We start from the raw sequence: 19,152 nt of genomic DNA, 5'->3' as shown, positions 1-19,152 counted from the left end.
ATATAGAATTGAAACCATAAAACTCATAGAAGAAAACACAGAGAAAATCTCCTTGACATTGGTACTGGCAAAGATATTTTTGGATATGACAATGATAGCACAAATAACAAAAGGTAAAATAAATATGTTAGACTATATCAATCTAAAAAACTTATGCACAGCAAAACACCCAAACAAACAAACAAAAACAAAAAAAAACGATCAACAATATCCGAAGGCAATCTATGGAAAGGGAAAAAATATTTGCAAACTATATATGTGATAATGGGTTCTATCAAAAATATATAAAGAACTCACATAACTTGGGATGCCTGGGTGCCTCATTGTCTACCATCAGCTCAGGTCATGATCTCAGAGTTCTGAAAACGAGCCCTACATTGGGTTCCCTGCTTAGGGGGGAACTGTCTCTCCCTTCCTCCCCTGCTTGCGCTCTCTCTCTGAAATAAATAAAATCTTTAAAAAAAGAACTCCCTGCATCCTGATTTCATAGCAGCAATGTCCACAATAGCCAAACTGTGAAAGGACCCAAAATGTCCTTCAACAGATGAATGAATGAATAAAGATATGGTACATATACACAATGGAATATTACTCAGCCATCAGAAAGGATGAATTCTTGTCATTTACATCAACGTAGATGGAACTAGAGAATATTATACTGAGTGAAATAAGTCAATTGGAAAAAAAACAATTATCATATGGTTTCATTCATATGTAGAATATAAGAAACAGTGAAAGGGACCATAAGGGAAGGAGGGGGAACTGAATGGGGAAAAATTAGAGAAGAAGAAGAAAAACCATGAGAGATTCTTAACTCTCGGATACAAACTGAGGGTTGCTGAAGGGGAGGTGGGGAGGATGGGGTAACTGAGTGACAGGCATTAAGGAGGGCACATGATTTGATGAGCACTGAGTGTTATGCTATATGATGATAAATTGAATTTAAATAAACAAAAAATCTTAAAAAGAACTCATACAACTCAATAATGAAACAACAAACAGTCTACTTTAAAAATGGGCAGAAGAACTGAATAGAGACTTTTCCAGGGCAGCCCCGGTTTAGTGCTGCCTTCAGCCCAGGGTGTGATCCTGGAGACCTGGGATTGAGTCCCATGTCAGGCTCCCTGCATGGAGCCTGCGTCTGTGTCTCTGCCCATCTCTCTCATTCTGTGTGTGTGTGTGTGTGTGTGTGTGTGTGTGTGTGTGTGTCTCATGAATAAATAAAATCTTTAAAAAAATAGAGACTTTTCCAAAGACAACAAGCAAATGGTCAACAGGTATATGAAAAGATGCTCAATATGGATAATCATCGGGAAATGCAGGTCAGATGGGATCCCTGGGTGGCGCAGCGGTTTGGCGCCTGCCTTTGGCCCAGGGCGCAATCCTGGAGACCCGGAATCGAATCCCACGTCGGGCTCCCGGTGCATGGAGCCTGCTTCTCCCTCTGCCTGTGTCTCTGTGCCTCTCTCTCTCTCTGTGACTATCATAAATAAATAAAAATTAAAAAAAAAAAGAACTTAATATATCAAATCCACAATGAGATATCGCCTCACACCTGTTAGAATGGCTATCATCAAAAAGACAAAAGAGGGTGGCTCAGTGGTTGAGCATCTGCCTTTGGCTTAGGGTGTGATCCCAGATTCCCAGGATGGAGTCCATCATCGGGCTCCCGGCAGGGAGCCTGCTTTTCCCTCTGCCTGTGTCTCTGCCTCTCTGTGTCTCTCATGAATAAATAAATAAATAAATAAATCTAAAAAAAAAGACAAAAGGTAAGTGGTGGAGGATGAGGAGAAAAGAGGAAATTTGTGCACTGTTGGTGAGAATGTAAATCCATACAACTACTAAGGAAAACAATATGGAGTTCCACAAAAAAAATAAAAATAAAAGTACCATATGATCCAGCAACCTACTTCTGAGTGTATAGCCATAGGAAATGAAAACAGGCTCCCAAAGACACATCTGCACTCCTGTGTTTATTGCAGCATTATTCACAATAGATAAGACATGGAAACAATATCCATTAATGGGTGAATGGATAATAAAGATGTGGTAAAAATATACACAAATACACATTTGTATTATATATGTTATATATTTATTTGTTATATAGTATGTATCTGAATATATATATTCACCCATGAAATAAATGAAATTCTACCCATATGCAACAGCATGAGTGATATAAGTCAGACAGAGAGAGATAAAACACCTTATGATATCACTGATATGTGTAATCTAAGAAACTCAAACTCATAGAATCAGAGAGTAGAATAGTGGTTGCCAGAGGCTGGGGGTGGGAGTACTGGGGAGATGTTGCTCAAAACTACAAACTTCCAATGAGAAGAACAATAGGTTCTGGGGACTTAATGCACAAAATTGTGATGGTAGATGACAATGCTGTACTATGTACTTGAAAGTTGCTAAGAGAGTAAATCTTAAAAAGTCTCACTACCAGATGCCATGAGGGAGATGTTAGCAAACACTACAGTGAGGATAATATTGCAATATATAAAAGTGTATCAAGGGGCGCCTGGATGCTTCAGTAGGTTAAGCCTCCGACTTTGGCTCAGGTCATGATCTCAAGATCCTGGGCACCAGCCCTGTGTCAGGCTCCACACACAGCTCTCCCTTTCCCTCTGCCCCTCCCGCCTGCTCGTACTTTCTCTCTTTCTTCCTCTTTCTCAAATAAATAAATAAATAAATAAAATCTTTTAAAAAAATGAAAGTATCAAAGCAACAGGTTGTATACCTTAAAATGACACAATATTGTATGTCAATTACAATTGCCTCTTGAACAATGTGGTGGGGGAACCCCCAGTCTGTTGAAAATCTACCTATAACTTTTGACTCCCCAAAAATTTAACTACTAATAGCCTACTGTAGACCAGCCTTACTGATAACATACACAGTCAATTAACATGTATTTTGTATGCTATATGCAGCACATATTGTGCATGTATTGTATTCTACAATAATCTAGAGAAAAAATGTCATAAGGAAAAGAAAATACATTTACAGTGCTCTACATATATTTATTGAGAAAAGAACTCTACAGGGTCGCCTGGGTGGCTCAGTGATTTAGCCCTGCCTTCTACCCAGGACATGACCCTGGAATTCCAGGATCGAGTCCCACATTGGGCTCCCTGCATGGAGCCTGCTTCTCCCTCTGCCTATGTCTCTGCCTCCCTGTGTGTGTGTCTCTCATGAATAAATAAGTAAATCAAATAAATAAATAAATAAATAAATAAATAAATAAATAAATAAATAAATAAAATCTTAAAAAAAAAAAAAAAGAACTCTACATATGGCTTCCCAGGTGGGCCAGGGGCTGCATTAATTTATGATGTGTTATTGAGTCAATAATGTCAACAATGAACTTCCTTCATTCTTGTCAGTTCCAGGAATTCTTGTCAGAAATAGAAGCTGAATATGCTCTTTTAAAGAAGAATCATGGGCAGCCCCGGTGGCTCAGCGGTTTAGCGCCGCCTTCAGCCCAGGGCGTGATCCTAAACAACCGGCATCCAGTCCCACGTCGGGCTCCCTGCACAGAGCCTGCTTCTCCCTCTGCCCGTCTGTCTGTCTGTCTCTCTCTCTCTGTCATGAATCAATAAATAAAATCTTAAAAAAAATTAAAGAAGAGTCAGATGGAAATTATAGAACTGAAAAAATATAGTAATGAAATAAAACACTCACTGTAGGGGCCCAATAGAATAATGGAGATGACAGAGGAAAGAGTCTATTTGAAGACAAAAATTACACAATTTGAACAACAGAGAGAGAAAAAACATTGAAACGAAAATTAACAGAACCTCAGTGACCTGGGAACAGTACTAAAAGATTTAACATGCATGACATGGGAGTCCCTGAAGGAGACTTTCTATGGTGTGGTTCAGGGGGGCAAAAAAAAAGTTTTTTAAAAAGAAAGAAGGGATGACTAAATAATTCTCAATTTTGCAAAAGGCTTAAACCTGCACATTCTGAAAGCTCAATTACCCTCAAAAAAAAAAATCAATGCAAAGAAACCCATGGTTGGACCATATTACTTAAACAGCTAGAAACTAGAGACAAAGAAATGGTTATAAACTCATCCAAGGAAAAAATTACACATTGCATAGAGGGAAACAAAAATTCAAAAAACTATGAATCTCTTACTAGCAGTCTTGACCACTAAAGGGAAGGGGAACTATATATTTAACTGTGAGGAGAAAAGAACTGTTGACCTAGAACTCTGTATCTAGTGAAAATGGTCTTCAGGAATGAAAGTGAAATAAAGACAGTTTTAGGTGAGGGGAAGCTAACAGAATACACTGTTACAGACCTATCTAAAAGAAATGCTAAAGTTAATTCTTCCAAGAACAGAAATGATACTAGAGGAAAACTTGGAATGTCAGAAGAAGGAGAAGCAACAGAAATGGTCAAGATTTGGGTAAATATGACAGACTGTTCTCCTTCTGATTCTTTATATATGACAGTTGAGAGCAAAAATATAGCACTGATGAGATTTTTCAATGTATGTGTGTGATACATACAGAAACTAAAACATAAAGGGGGCGAGTTGAAGTGACCAATATGGCTGCAGGTTGCTATATTCCATATTCCACCTAAAGTTGTAAAATATTAATTCTAGGTAGACTATGAAAATCTGGAGTATCTTTATGGTAATATCTACAGCAAGAGCTAGCAAAATTTACAAAGATATATCCTCAAAAGGCACAAGAGATAACTTAAATGGACTACTAAAATAATTCAAGTAATCCAAAAAGAAGCAGGAAAGATAAAGAAAACAAAGGAATGAGGGACACCTGGGTGGTTCAGTGGTTTAGCACCTGCCTTCCACCCAGGGTGTGATCCTGGAGTCCCAGGACCAAGTCCCGCATTGGGCTCCCTGCATGGAGCCTGCTTCTCCCTCTGCCTATGTCTCTGCCTCTCTCTCTCTCTCTGTGGTCTCTCCTGAATAAATAAATAAAATCTAAAAAAAAAAAAAGGGAATAAAAAAAAGAGAAGCAGAGAATAATTTTTAAAAGGTAGAATTAAGGCCAAATATACCAATCTTCACTTTATTTTTTTAAAGATTTTATTTATTTATTCATGAGAGACACAGAGAGAGAGAGAGAAACAGAGGCAAAGACAGAAGCAGGCTCCATGCAGGGGGCCCCACGCGGGACTCAATCCCTTGTCTCCAGGATCACACCCTAGGCTGCAAGCGGCGCTAAACCACTGCGACACCAGGGCTGCCCCCAATCTTCACTTTAAATGCAAAAGTTACAATATAGATATTGTCAGAATTACTAAAATTTAAAAAAACAAGACCCATATATATCCTGTCTATAAGAAACCCACATTAAATATTATGATACATGTAGGATAAAGTAAAGAATGGAGGAAAAAACAGGCAAACACTACCAAATAAAAACACTACCAAAACAATGATGGGTGGTTATATCATTATCAGACAAAGTAGATGTCAGGGCAAGGATAACTAACAAGGACAAAGAAAGACATTAAATAGTGATAAAAAGGACAATTCAACAGGAAGGTATAAGAATCCTAAACATATGAGCACTGACAACAGAACTTCAAAATACAAGATAAACATGGTAAAACAAAAGGAGAAATAGACCAAGTCACAATTATAGTTGAAGACTTGGCATTCCACTCTCAATAACTAAGACAAGTAAACAGAAAATTAGTGAGGATATAGAAAATCTGAACACCATCAACTAACCGTATCTAACTGTTATTTATAGAATGCTGTATCCAAAGAAGGTAGGTACACATGTATTTTTTTTTTTTTTTGAGGGAGAGAAAGAGGAGAGAGTGCCCACATACGCAAATGGTGGGGGGAGGAGTAGATGGAGAGAGAATCATAAACAGACTCCTGGCCCAGTGTGGAGTGGGATGTGAGGCTGATCTCAGAATCTTCAGATCATGACCTGAGCTGAAATCAAAATTAGGATGCTTAGATTGAACCACCCACGCACCCAGCAGATACCTATTCTTTTCAAGTACACAGAGAACTTTATCAAAATAGAACACATACTTGCTCATTAAACAAATCTTAACAAATTCCCAAGAATTAAAATTATAAAAAGCATACAAAATCACAGAAAGAAAACCATTCAAAGTCATATTATCTGACTGTATGAGAATGCTAATATGCCCCCCACCAATATTCCTGCCCCTGGGGTATAACCCTATATAATAATCCCTGACTATCAATATGATAAGATATCTCTCCTGTGACTAAATTAGGCTACGTGGCATAGCTGACTCGAAGAAAGGTAGACCTAACCACATAAGGCTTTAAATCTGGGCCTAGGTGTCAGAGATAGAGGAAGTCGGAGACTCAAAGTGTGAGAGGGATTCTGATGGAGGGAGATTCTCCCTTGATGGCTTTGAGATGAACAGGATCACGCAGCAAAGTGTGCATGTAGACTTTAGGAACTGAGAATAGATCTTGGCTGATAACCACAAGGAAAAGACAATGTCCTCAGTCCCAAAACCTCAAAGAACTGATTTCTGCCACAACCACACAAGCTGGGAAGAACATCCAGAACTCCACGTGACAACACACTTCAGCAGACACATTCATTTCAGCCTTGTGAAAACCTGAGCAGAGAACTCGGCCATACAGTTTCTGGATTTCTTACCTATAGAACAGTGTGATACTGAATGGCTATTGTTTTAGGACACTGAGTGTATGGTGATTTGTTACACAAAAATAGAAAACTCATGTGTTCATCAGAATAAAAGTAAAGTAGGGACCAGCAGCAGAAAAATAGTAGAAAAATTTCCCAATACTTGGGGGAAAAACATGCAAGCAAGCAATCCATCAGTCAAGGGCAATTAGAAAATATTTCCTAAAAAATTTTATACCAAAATATATATAGCATACCAAAATATGTGGGGTGCAGCTAAAGTGGTGTTTAGAAGGAAATGTATAACCTCAAATGCTCATATTAGAAAATAAATGTCTCAAATTAATTATCTCAGCTTCCAATTAAGACACTAGAAAAATAAGAGCAAATAATACCCTCCCTCTCCAAAAAAAACAAAACAGAAGAAAGAAAAGAGTGAAAAAAATAATTGAAATTAAAAAAGGAGAAACAATGAAGCCATGGAGAAAATTGAAAACTGGCTCTTGAAAATGACGGATAAAATTGATAAACCTCCTATAAGACTGAAAAAGCAAGACAGAAGACACAATGGCCAATACCAGAAAAGAAGAAGAAAATACCTCTACAGACCCCTGAGACACTAAAGGGAAAATTAGGGACTATTATAAACAAGTCTTCACACATATATTCTACCCCTTAGGTGAAAATTGACCCATCCTTCAGAAACAAAAACCCAGAACTGATCAAGAGAAGGAGATTATCTAAATAATTTTATATCTATTAAAGTATTTGATTAGGAAACTAAAAATCTGAGAAAGAAATCTCCAGACACAGATGGTTTCATTGGTAACAAATAACATCATTTCCACACAATCTCTTCCAGAAAAGAGGAGGAGAAAATATTTCCCAACTTGTTTTACGAGGCCAGCACAAAATATCAGAAAACCAAAACCAGACCTATATAAATAGAATATACCATCACCAACTGAGGCTTCTTCCAAGAATGCAAAGCTGGCTCAATATTAGAAAATGGGTGACGGGCACTGAGGGGGGCACTTGACGGGATGAGCACTGGGTGTTATTCTGTATGTTGTCAAATTGAACACCAATAAAAAATAAATTTATTATTTAAAAAAATAAATAACATAAAAATAAAAAAAAGAAAATCAATCAATGCAATCCACTAAACTAACCATCTAAAGAAGGAAAACCACATCATCAATTGACACAGAAAAGACATTTGGGAGTATTCAACATCAATTCACAATAAAAATTTAGCACACCAAGAAACTTCTTCATCCTGATAAAAGGCATCTACAGAAAACCTATAGCTAACATCATAGGAAAGGGGGAAGGCTTTCTTTCTAAAACTGGCAACAAAACAAGCATGTCCTATTCTACATCATTCCTAATCCACACCAGAATGGAAGTCCTAATCTGTACAATAAATCAGAAAAAGAAAGAAAGGACATATATAGATTAAAAGAGAAGTAAAACTATCCTTATTTGTAGATGAAGAAAATCCCCCCCAAAAAGAAAAAAAATCGCAAGGAATCTAAACAAAACAAAAGAAAACCTCCCAGAATCAATAAAACCAAGTTTAGCAAGATCACAGTTTCAATATCAATATACAAAAAAACTAACATGTTTCTAGATGCTAGCACTGAACAACCAGAAACCAAATTTATTTAAAGATAACACCATTTTCAAGAGATCCCACAAAGCAAGTAGTTGCTGTAAATCTAAACTATTAAGTGTATCAGCTGTTTAGCAGCTATGTTTAAACTACAGCTGCTGAGGGAGGAAAGAAAAGAACTAACTAAATAAAAAGCCTTCCTGTGCTAGTTAAATGGAGGCCCCATGTCTCTCCCAAATTGATCTGAAACTCTAATGCAATTCCTATTAAATGACCAACAAGATTTGTAGATCTATACGAGCAGAGTCAAAATAATTCTATAAAAGAATGAAGTTGAATTCCTCACATTACCCAATTTTCAGAATCACTGTAAAGCTATATTAATAAAACAGTGTGGTATTTGACACTAGATCAACAGAACAAGGAGTCCAGAAAGAGACCCACATGAATATGTTCTATTTATTATAAAAAGAAATCCAAATGCAATTTATAGAAGAAAGAACAGGGTTTTTTTTTTTCCAACAATGTTAACTAAACCACCATGTGCAAAACATAATTAATCTGCACTAAAACCTCAAGTCTTATACAAATATTAACTCATCATGCATGGATCATAGATCTAAATGTAAAATGTAGATCTACCAAACATTAAAAGAATATCTTCCTGACCCTGGATTAAGCAGACTTCTTAGACATAACACCAAAAAAAAAACGTTCATAAAAGAAAAAAATACTCAATTCAAAATAAAAACCTTTGCTCTGTAAATGACACTGTTCAAAAATGAAAAGATAAACTCCAAATCCAGAGAAAATATTTGCATATCACACATCTGACAAAAACTTGTATCCAAAATATATAAATGACTCCTATTTTACTGTACTAACCCAATTTTTTGAACTGACACTTCACCAAATAGTATATATCAGTTGCAAAAAATGCACATGAAAAGATGTTAATTTGGGATCCCTGGGTGGCTCAGTGGTTTAGCGTCTGCCTTTGGCCGGTGGCGCGATCCTGGAGGCGCGAGAGGCTCCAGGCATGGAGTCTGCTTCTCCCTCCTCCTGTGTCTCTGCCTCTCTTTCTGTCTATCATAAATAAATAAATAAATAAATAAATAAATAAATAAATAAATAAATAAATCATCTATCTATCTATCTATCTATCTATCTATCTATCTATCTATCTTTAAAAAACAAAAACAAAACTTGACTGCAAGCTGTTAAATGATCACTCTCAAGGTGCTAGAAGCAAACCAAGACTCCTAGGCCTACATCCTTCTTGCCCCAAGTGGGGTTTCTATCCCCAAGCCTTGCCCCGTTTGACTTGACCAATCACCTGAGAGAGTAGGAGGTGCTTGAACTCCTTCCCACCAATCAGCAGCAATGTGAGTATTGGATTCCCCCACCCTATTACATGCAAACTCAATCAGCCAATAGTAATAGAAAGATAGAATAGGAGGCGGAGCCTGTATTATCTCTCTGGTAATCCCCGCCTGTTGGCCTGAGGGCGAGGCTCCAAGTAGCCCTGGTAATGCCTGATCCAGATCCCCTAATGGGGTGTCTGAAGGGGCAGGGAGGAAATTTATGAGGGGATAGGGTGGGAGGAAGAGAGAATGGGTAACGGCAGAATGAGGGGGCAAGAAGGGTTTCAGGGGGATGCAGAAAGGTATTATAAGAAGAGAACTATATAGAAGGAACATGGATTTAGAAGAACAGTGAGTCTGCTATGAGTGGAAGAAGTTCAGAGGGTCAGGACGCTGGTTTCAGAGGTAGGAAGAAGGTGGTAGAGGGATAAAGGGCAGGCCTTTATAAGGGGACAGAGAAGACGCTTTGAGTGGACATGGAGAGGACTTAGAATTTAGAGTTGGTTAAGGGAGGTCTTAGAGGAGCCAACAAAGAGGTCATGGTTGGGAAGAAGGGGAAGGACGAAGTTTATGGGTGAACAAGGCTCATAACAGGACCATGACAGGTTCATAGGGACAAAGTGAGGGATATTACAAATGAGATAAGGAGAGAGGCATTGCTTGCACAGTTTTATAGGGTGAGAGTTTTAAGAGGGAACAAGGAAGGTTTTGTAGATGGAAAGTGAGAGTGTTCAAGTGTTGAGTAGGGTCTCCTTGGTAGGTGTTTCATAGGGGCAAAAAGGCTGCATTTGGGGGACCATGAGGGTGGGATAGGAACAAAATGTGATGGCGGCTCAGTTGCAGTTCCAAGGAGGACAAGCAAGAGTCATCAGAGTCAGCAAGGGATTTTGTGGGGGTAGTGTTAGGGTCCAAGTGAGACAAGCTGTAGGGACCTGCAAGGCAGTTCTAGAAGACAGGGAGGAGGTTACAGAAGACAGGGAAAGGGTTACTAGGAACAAGCAGGGATTATAGAGCATAGGAGGGGGCTGGGAGATCCAGGGTAGAAGGAGGTATTAAAGGGGAAAATGACAGGATAGAGGGGACATGGTGGGAGTGAGAGGAAGTCTGTATGAGTTTTAAAGGGGGTCAGTGAAGATTTATAGAAGCCAAGGAGAGATGTGTTAGCATGAAAAGAGAGGTGGTCAGAGGGGACAGAAGAGTCCAGAAGCCATTCTGAGCCATAACCTATCCCCTGCCCCCAGGCATTTGAAATTATGTCTGATGAGCCCCCAAAAGACTACCTCTTGCTGTCGATCCTGGCCTACTTGCTGTGTTGTCCCTTAGGCAGTGCAGCCATGTACTACTCTTCCCAGGTGGGAATCTATGTCAAGTCAATCCTGCCCTCCCCTCCCTCTCCACCCTGGTCCTGAACCTGAACCAATTACATCCATGATCTAACCTCCTGTTGGTTCAGGACCCCACCTGGTTCCTTACAGTCCTGTCTACCATTCAGTAACCCTTTAAGCCCATCTATTCCCTTTTCCCTTCTCCCTTCAAACCCAGACAAGGCGCCACAACTATAGAAATGAACCAGACTTGGCAGCTGAGACCTCTGAGACAACCTTCGTGCTCTCAGTCATAGCGATTTCTTTGGGATGCCTCGGTATATTGAACACCTGGATTGTGATCCTAGTGACCATATTTGCTCGGTAACCTCCCCTTCAGCTCATGAACAAGCCACCAAATATATACAACAGTGTCAGTCATCTTGGCTCTAAGTATCCATTTGGGCCAAATGGGACACCTGCTCCTCAATGTCTGGACTGCCAGGTATTGACAGCCTAGGCCAGCAACCTGAGCTGGTTGATGGGGAAAGGAAATGGTAGCTCAAGAAATCACTCTCCAGATTTGCCCAGCCCATCCCATCTAGTGGACCAGAGCCCAAGACTAACACTGGGATCCTGCCAAGGCATGTGTGCCATGGGATACAGGGTGGGGCACTGGTTCCCCAGGGTAGCCTCCCTCTGCCCACATTCATGCATGCATGCCCTAAATCCATTTATACTGTCAAAGACCTTGGCTGTTGCTGCCTGATTCTGGGGATCTGACAGTGACAACAAGTTCAGATCCTGCCACACCCTCTCAGATCCTCTCAGGGTAAAAGACACACAAATTACTAGACAGTAACAGTTCAGAGTAGTCCAATCTCTAATAGGGGAAAGCGAAGTAGCGGGAATATAAGAGGGCAGATCAACTCTGGAGTACTTGTGGTCTACCAGAAAACCAGGGAGTCAAGCAGCTGTCAGTGAACCAGTTGGAGTTCAGGTCAGGTTATGAGTGTACAGTTTTTATACCAGGTATGGTGCCTCCTCCCCACCTCCAACCACCACCTGTAATAATTGTGATTTATTCATAAATCAATGAGTACTTTCTAAGAACCTAAGATGTAACAGGCACTGTACTAGGAGCCAGGAACTAGGATCTTAACACAGCAAGATAAATAAGACCCCTTTCTGACCGACCTTACTATTACAACCAACTCTTAATGATCTGCAACAAACTAAGTGCACAGATTGCTAGTAGGTACTTTGAAACTTACAGCAGTTTGACATTGCCAAGATATCCAAGTATCATCCAAGTCTATGATCAATAAACTGGTCTTGTGTAACAGGGTATAGAACAAAAATCAGTCCATGACACATTGGAGATATCAAAAAATAGGTACTCCTATTCCACAACCACAAATAATTTGAGGCACACTGGGCTAGTGGACAATGAATTATACTAGAAGGTATATTATTGGGGTCATGCTAGCAGCTATAACAAACTCCACTAATTCCATAGCTCACACAACAGAACTTTTATTTCATGATCATGGATTCCCCCAATGTGGCCCACACACTAAGTCAAGGATCCAGGTTCCTTCCACTTGGTGATTCCACCACCTTCTAAGGACTTGGAGTGTTTTGAACTGAGGCAGAAGATGAAAGACTGGAGAGCCTCCACTACCTTCTTAAAATCCTCCACTCAAAAGTGAACCCTTGGTACTCCGGGTGGGAAAGTACATTTTGACAGCCACTATAGAAAACAGGATGAAGATTTCTCAAAAAATTAGAACTACCATATGATCCAGCAATCCCACTTCCAGGTACATATCCAAAGGAAATAAAATCAATGAGATATCTGCAACCTATGATCTTTGCAGCAATTATTCACAATAGCCAAGACTGGAAGCAACTGAAGTGTCCAACAATGGATGAATGAATAAAGAAGATGTGGTAGAATCTCCAAAGGAATATTAAAACATGAGAAATATGAAATCCTGCCATTTGTGACAACTTGGATGGAATTTATGAGTGTTATTCTAACTGAAATAGGGCATACAGAGAAAGACAAATACTGCGTGATATCAATTATATGTGGAAACTAAAAAAGCCAGACTCATAGAACCACAAAATAGAATGGCAGTGGCCAGGGGCTAGGGGTGGGGGAGACGAGGACAGTCTGGGAAAAGAATATAAACTCAGTTATAAGACGAATAATATCTGAGGGTCTAATATATAACATGGTAACTATAGTTAAAAATACTGTGTTGTATATTTAAAATATGCTAGAATGTTGGGACGCCTGGGTGGCTCAGCGGTTGAGCGTCTGCCTTCTGCTCAGGGCAGATCCTGGAGTCCCGGGATTAAGTCCCACATCAGGCTCCCTGCATGGAGCCTGCTTCTCCCTCCACCTGTGTCTCTGCCCACCCCACCCTGTGTCTCTCATGAATAAATAAATAAAATCTTTTTAAAAATATGCTAGGATGTATATCTTAAGTGTTCTCACAAAAAGGTAACTGTGAAGGTGACGGATGTGTTCACTACTTGATTGTGGTAATAATTTCACAATGTATATGTATATCGAATTACCATGTTGTATACTTTAAATATATTACAATTCCATATTTCGATTATACCTCAGTAACACGGTAAAAAAAAATGCCTTTTTTAAAAAATAAAATTTTGGCCTTATAGAAACATACACCGGGGCACCTGCATGGCTCAGTGGTTGAGCATCTGCCTTTCGCTCCAGGTGTGATCCTGGGGTCCCGGGATCAAGTCTCGCATCCAACTCCCAGCAGGGAGCCTGCATCTCCCTCTGGCTATGTCTCTGCCACTCTCTCTGTGTGTCTCTCATGAATAAATAAAATCCTAAAAAAATATATGTATTTTTAAAAAAGAAACATACACCCCTTTTGCTCTCAGTCTATTGGACAGAACTAGTCCCATGGCTTCAAATGGATCTAGGTCCTCTGGTGTGAAGACCCCAAATGGAGCCACAGAAATTTGGTAGACCCTAAGATGGAGCCAAACTGCAAAATTCTGTAGATGATGCAGAGAGCCAACAGCAGACTGGGAGCTGCAGGCTGTACAGATGTTAATGCAGGGGCAGCCTCCAGCTGAAGACAATCTAAGCTCTTCTGTCACCTTGCTCATCTTGCCACCCAGTGGCATTCTTTTTTTTTCCCCCCCAGTGGCATTCTGGCTTGCATTCCCACTCTCCAGATTTGCCCAGCCCATCCCATCCGCTGAGGCGCAGCCTCAGGACCAACAGACTTCGTGTGGGTCACAAGAAGTGCAAATGATGCAGTCCTTGAGCCACCCTCTATTCTAATCCCTTTCCGCCCTACCCTTACCCCCCACTTTCATTGGCTTGCTCTTGACAGTTTTCCACAGTGGTCACGGACTGGGACCAGGTGACTCAAGGATCTCCACGGCCTCCTGCTCACCTCCCTGACCTTGGGGAGGCCCTCGGTCCTTCTACTGGCATGAAACAAGAGTCCAGGGTGCAGGCCCTCTCCCAAGGGAAGGGACACCCCCTCCCGTAAGATGACCTCTGTACCCCTTTAATCCCCAGCCCAGGATCTGGATCCAACAAAGTTCATGGAATTTTCTTAGCCCCTGGAATGAGAACTGTCTGCATTAACCAGATTGAGAGCTGGTGAGAGAATGAAGTCCAGAGAGGGAGATTATTTTGGTTAGTGCCCCAGCTCCAGGCTGGATTCCAGGGGCCTCCCAGGATGGGAACTGCTGGAGTAGCCAGGTCTTTCCTGGAGGCAGATAGGAGCAGGCACATGGGTGCTGGAGCAGCCTGCCTGAGTTCAACCCCGAGTCAGGACCTGCGGCTGAGGCTAACCAACCTTCCTTTGCTGCAGTTTTCTCCCTGTACAATAACAGAACCCACAGGAGTGCTGTGAGGATGCAATGAGTTCACAGAAGTCAAGTACCTCACAAGAGGTACCACGAAAAAACGCTTGATTGCAACATGGCAGATACAGCTGCGCCTTCCCCCACAGCAAAGGTGGTAAAGCCTCTTGCTCCCATTTTGTCCCCTCCGTTACAACCCCCAACACCTGCTCAGCACAGTCAACTTTGCACCTGCCCAAATATCTCTGGGCTGGACACCGCGCATCCCTCATGGCAGCAAGGGCAGGCAGTGCAGCACTTCGCCTACAATTCAGAGCACCAGACCAAATACCCAAGACGTGAGACGTCAGAACTGCGAGGGCTTTTGACAGGTTTTGCTTGTTAACCCCACAACTCATGATGCTGATGTGAAAATAAATTAAAGAAACCTTATTTTAAATGGAGGCGGGAAACCCTAAAGAGAAGGCTGTTACCCACTACCACTTGCCATAAGAAGCAAATATTCATTCCCCAACAGGAAGAAGCTTGATTTACATATCCCAGCGGGCGAAAGACTTGCTCCTACCCACCCCCCAGCAGCTCAGCCAATGAGAACGCAGGGAACTGGCCCTTCCCTCTTCCTCCTCCCTCTTATAAAAGTGAGCCCCTCTGCTCTGTTCTCAGGACTGGCCTAAGATTGACAGTAGCTTGTTTGTCCTGAATTGCAATTCCCCTGCTATTCCTAAATAAAGCAGGAATATTTACTGGTAAAATAGGTGGCTTTTTTAAGGTCAACATTGATAACCCAGGCTCATGCACCAGAGCAGTGAGATGAACTATTGATTAGATTGAGCTTCAGCAGCAAGTAACAGAGCAGGGGGTGGGGCGGGAAACCACACACACTTTCCACAAGGCATTTCCCTCTCACACAGAAGTCTGAGGCTTGGTGATTAGGACTGGCCTGAAGGCCTCTCAAAACCTCAACATAGGGATCCCTGGGTGGGGCAGCGGTTTGGTGCCTGCCTTTGGCCCAGGGCGCGATCCTGGAGACCCGGGATCGAATCCCACGTCAGGCTCCCGGTGCATGGAGCCTGCTTCTCCCTCTGCCTATGTCTCTGCCTCTCTCTCTCTCTGTCTATTATAAATTAAAAAAAAAAAATCTCAACATAGAGATCCTTCATCTATCTGTTCCTGTTTCCTAATCTGGGATATTCATACACAAAGCCCAAAATGGCCGCTAAGGCCATCGCAGGCGCATCCAAGGCAGTGAGATAGAGGAAGGGAAAGTGGATCTGCCTTTTAAGACACTTCCAGGAAGTTACACACACACACACACACACACACACACACACACACACACAAGGTTGCTGTGAACATTCATATACAAGTTTTTGTTTGGGTATATGCTTTCATTCCTTTTAGATAAACACCTAGGAGTGGGATGGCTGGGTCATATGGTAGATGTATGTATAACTTTTCTGAAATTGCCAAAGTGGTTTGCCAAAGTGGTTGTACCATTTCACATTCCTATCAGCCATGTATGAGAATTACAATTGCCCCAAATCTTTTCCAACACTTGGTATGGTTAGTCTTTTTAATTTTAGCCATAATTAGAATGTAGGTATGTAGTGGTGTCTCATTATGATTTTAATATGCATTTCCCTAATGACTAATGATAGTGCCTTTCCAAGGATTTATCTATCATTTATACACCTGTTTGGTAAAGTTTCTGTTCAAATCTTTGCCCATTTTTATTGGTTTATTATTGAGTTTTGAGAGTTTGTGATCTATTCTGGAATCAAGTCCTTTATCAGATTTTCCAGTTTATAGCTTCCTTTTTAATTTTAATTTTAAAAATTCTCTTAACAGTATCTGTTTTAAAATATTTATTTACTTGAGAGAAAGAGAATATGATCAGTAGGGGCAAAAGGATGGGGAGAGAGAATCTCAAGTAGACTCCATGCTGTGGGCGGAGCCTGACACAGGGCATGATCTCATGACCTGGAGATCATAACCTGAGCCAAAACCAAGAGTTGGACACTTAACCAACTGCACCACCCACGCACCTCTTAACAGTGTATTTTGAAGAGCAGAAGTTTTAACTTTGATGAGGCTAATTTTGCTTTTTTTTTTTTTTTTAAACAGATCGTACTTTTGTTGTTGAATCTTAGAAATCTTTGCTTAGCCCAAGGTTTCTCTTACATTCTCTTCTAGAAGTTTCATGGTTGTGGTTCCACATGTAGATCTAGAATCCATGTTGAGGTCATTTTTAGTTGGTACAAGGTATGCATCTAAGTGTATTCTTCTGCATATGGATATCCAATTATTCCCAGGATATTTGTTGAAAACACTAGCCTTCTCCACTAAATTGATTTGCACATTTTAAAAACCTCAAATGCTCACATATGTAAAGATCTATCTCTAAACTAAGAATAAGCTACCCTTTTTTCATTGATGTAGTTGTCTTTCTTGAAGCTAATACCACACTGTCTTAATTTCTGCCTCATAACGGTATTGAACTGAAAGTATGAGTTCTCCCACCTCTTCAAAGTTGTTTTGATTATTCTAGCTCATTTTTATTTCCATATGAATTTATGGATAAGCCTGTAAGTTTCTTTTAAAAGAAAAAGCCTGCATTGTGACTGCATTGACTCTATAAATTAATTTGAGAATTGACATTTTTACAATATTTTGTATCTTCCAATCTAAGAACAGGTACCTGTCTCCATTTACTTAGCCTTCTTTAAAACCTCTTTTCAGGGATCCCTGGGTGGCTCAGCGGTTTAGCGCCTGCCTTTGGCCAAGGGCTCAATCCTGGGGTCCCGGGATCGAGTCCCACGTCAGGCTCCCGACATGGAGCCTGTCTCCCTCCTCCTGTCTCTCTCTCTCTCTCTCTCTGTCTATCATAAATAATTTAATAAATCTTTAAAAAAATAAATAAAATCTCTTTTCAATGTTTCGTAGTTTTCAATGTGCAAATCTTGCATGCCTTTTGTCAGATTTATCCTGAAGTATTTAATATTTTTGACGGTATCATAAATGGCATTTTAAAACTCGTGGTGAAATACCCTAACACAAAATTTGCCATTCTACAATCTTTAAAGTTCAGTATTGTAAAGTATATTTCATATTCTCAACCAATCTCCAGAAGTCTTCTCATCTGTAAAACTACAACTCTATACCCATTAAACACAACTCTCCATTCCCTTCCTGGTCCCAGCCTTTGACAACCTCCATTCTACTATCTGTCTCTATGAATTTGACTACTCTAGATTCCTTATATAAGTGGGATCATATAGTCTGTCTTTTTGTAATGCTTATTTTACTTAGCATAATGTACTCAAGGTCCATACATGTTATAGCACGCATCAGAATTTCCTTCCTTTTCTTTTTTTTTTTTTTTTTAATTTTTTATTTATTTATGATAGTCATAGAGAGAGAGAGAATGAGACAGAGACACAGGCAGAGGGAGAAGCAGGCTCCATGCACCGGGAGCCCGACGTGGGATTCGATCCCGGGTCTCCAGGATCGCGCCCTGGGCCAAAGGCAGGCGCCAAACCGCTGCGCCACCCAGGGATCCCAGAATTTCCTTCCTTTTCAAGGATATCTATCACATTTTTTCTTTTTCAAATTTTTATTTAAATTCTAGTTAGTTAACATATAGTGCAATATTGGCTTTAGGAGTAGAATTTAGTGATTTATCTTACACTGTTGGTGGGAATGCAAACTGGCACAGCCACTCTGGGAAACAGTACGGAGGCTCCTCAAGAAGTTAAAAATAGAACTACCCTATCACCCAGCAGTTGCACTACTAGGTATTTACCCAAAGGACACAAAATACAGATTCAAAGAGTTACATGTACCCCAATGTTTATAGCAACATTATCAACAATAGCCAAACCATGGAAAGAGCCTGAGTGTCCATTGACTGATGAATGGATAAAGAAGATGGGGTATGGGGAATGCCTGGGTGGCTCAGCAGTTGAGTGTCTGCCTTTGGCTCAGGGTGTGATCCCAGGGTCCCTGGATTGAGTCCCATGTCAGGCTTCCTGCATGGAGCCTGCTTCTCCCTCTTGCCTATGTCTCTGCCTCTTTCTGTGTATCTCTCATGAATAAATAAATAAAATCTTTAAAAATAAAAGATGTGGTGTGTGTGTGTATACATATATATGTATGTATGTATATGCAATGGACTACTACTCAGCCATCAAAAATAATAAAATCTTGCCATTTGCAATGATGTGGATGGAGCTAGATTGTATTATGCAAAGCAAAATTAGTCAGAGAAAGACAAATACCACATCATTTCACTCATATGTGAAAATTAAGAAACAAAATAAATGATCATATGGGAAGGGGAAAAAAGAAAGAGGGAAGCAAACCAT

At 40.5% G+C, this 19,152-nt stretch overlaps 1 protein-coding gene and 1 long non-coding RNA gene across 7 annotated transcripts in view; one reads left to right on the top strand and one right to left on the bottom strand.

Annotated features, from left to right (window-relative positions):
* The window catches only part of LOC140606805 (uncharacterized), a 90,403-nt gene that overhangs the window by 35,325 nt on the left and 35,926 nt on the right, over nucleotides 1-19,152 (bottom strand). The gene's annotated exons all lie outside the window — the stretch shown is intronic.
* On the top strand, nucleotides 9,699-11,362 carry LOC140606748 (uncharacterized). Its single transcript, XR_012009023.1, has 3 exons — nucleotides 9,699-9,781; nucleotides 10,859-10,969; nucleotides 11,160-11,362. It is a non-coding gene; the product is annotated as an uncharacterized lncRNA (long non-coding RNA).

This window comes from Canis lupus, chromosome 1 (genome assembly GCF_048164855.1).
Source record: "Canis lupus baileyi chromosome 1, mCanLup2.hap1, whole genome shotgun sequence".
Classification (NCBI taxonomy): Eukaryota; Metazoa; Chordata; class Mammalia; order Carnivora; family Canidae; genus Canis; species Canis lupus.
This window is presented reverse-complemented; position numbering and strand designations above follow the sequence as displayed.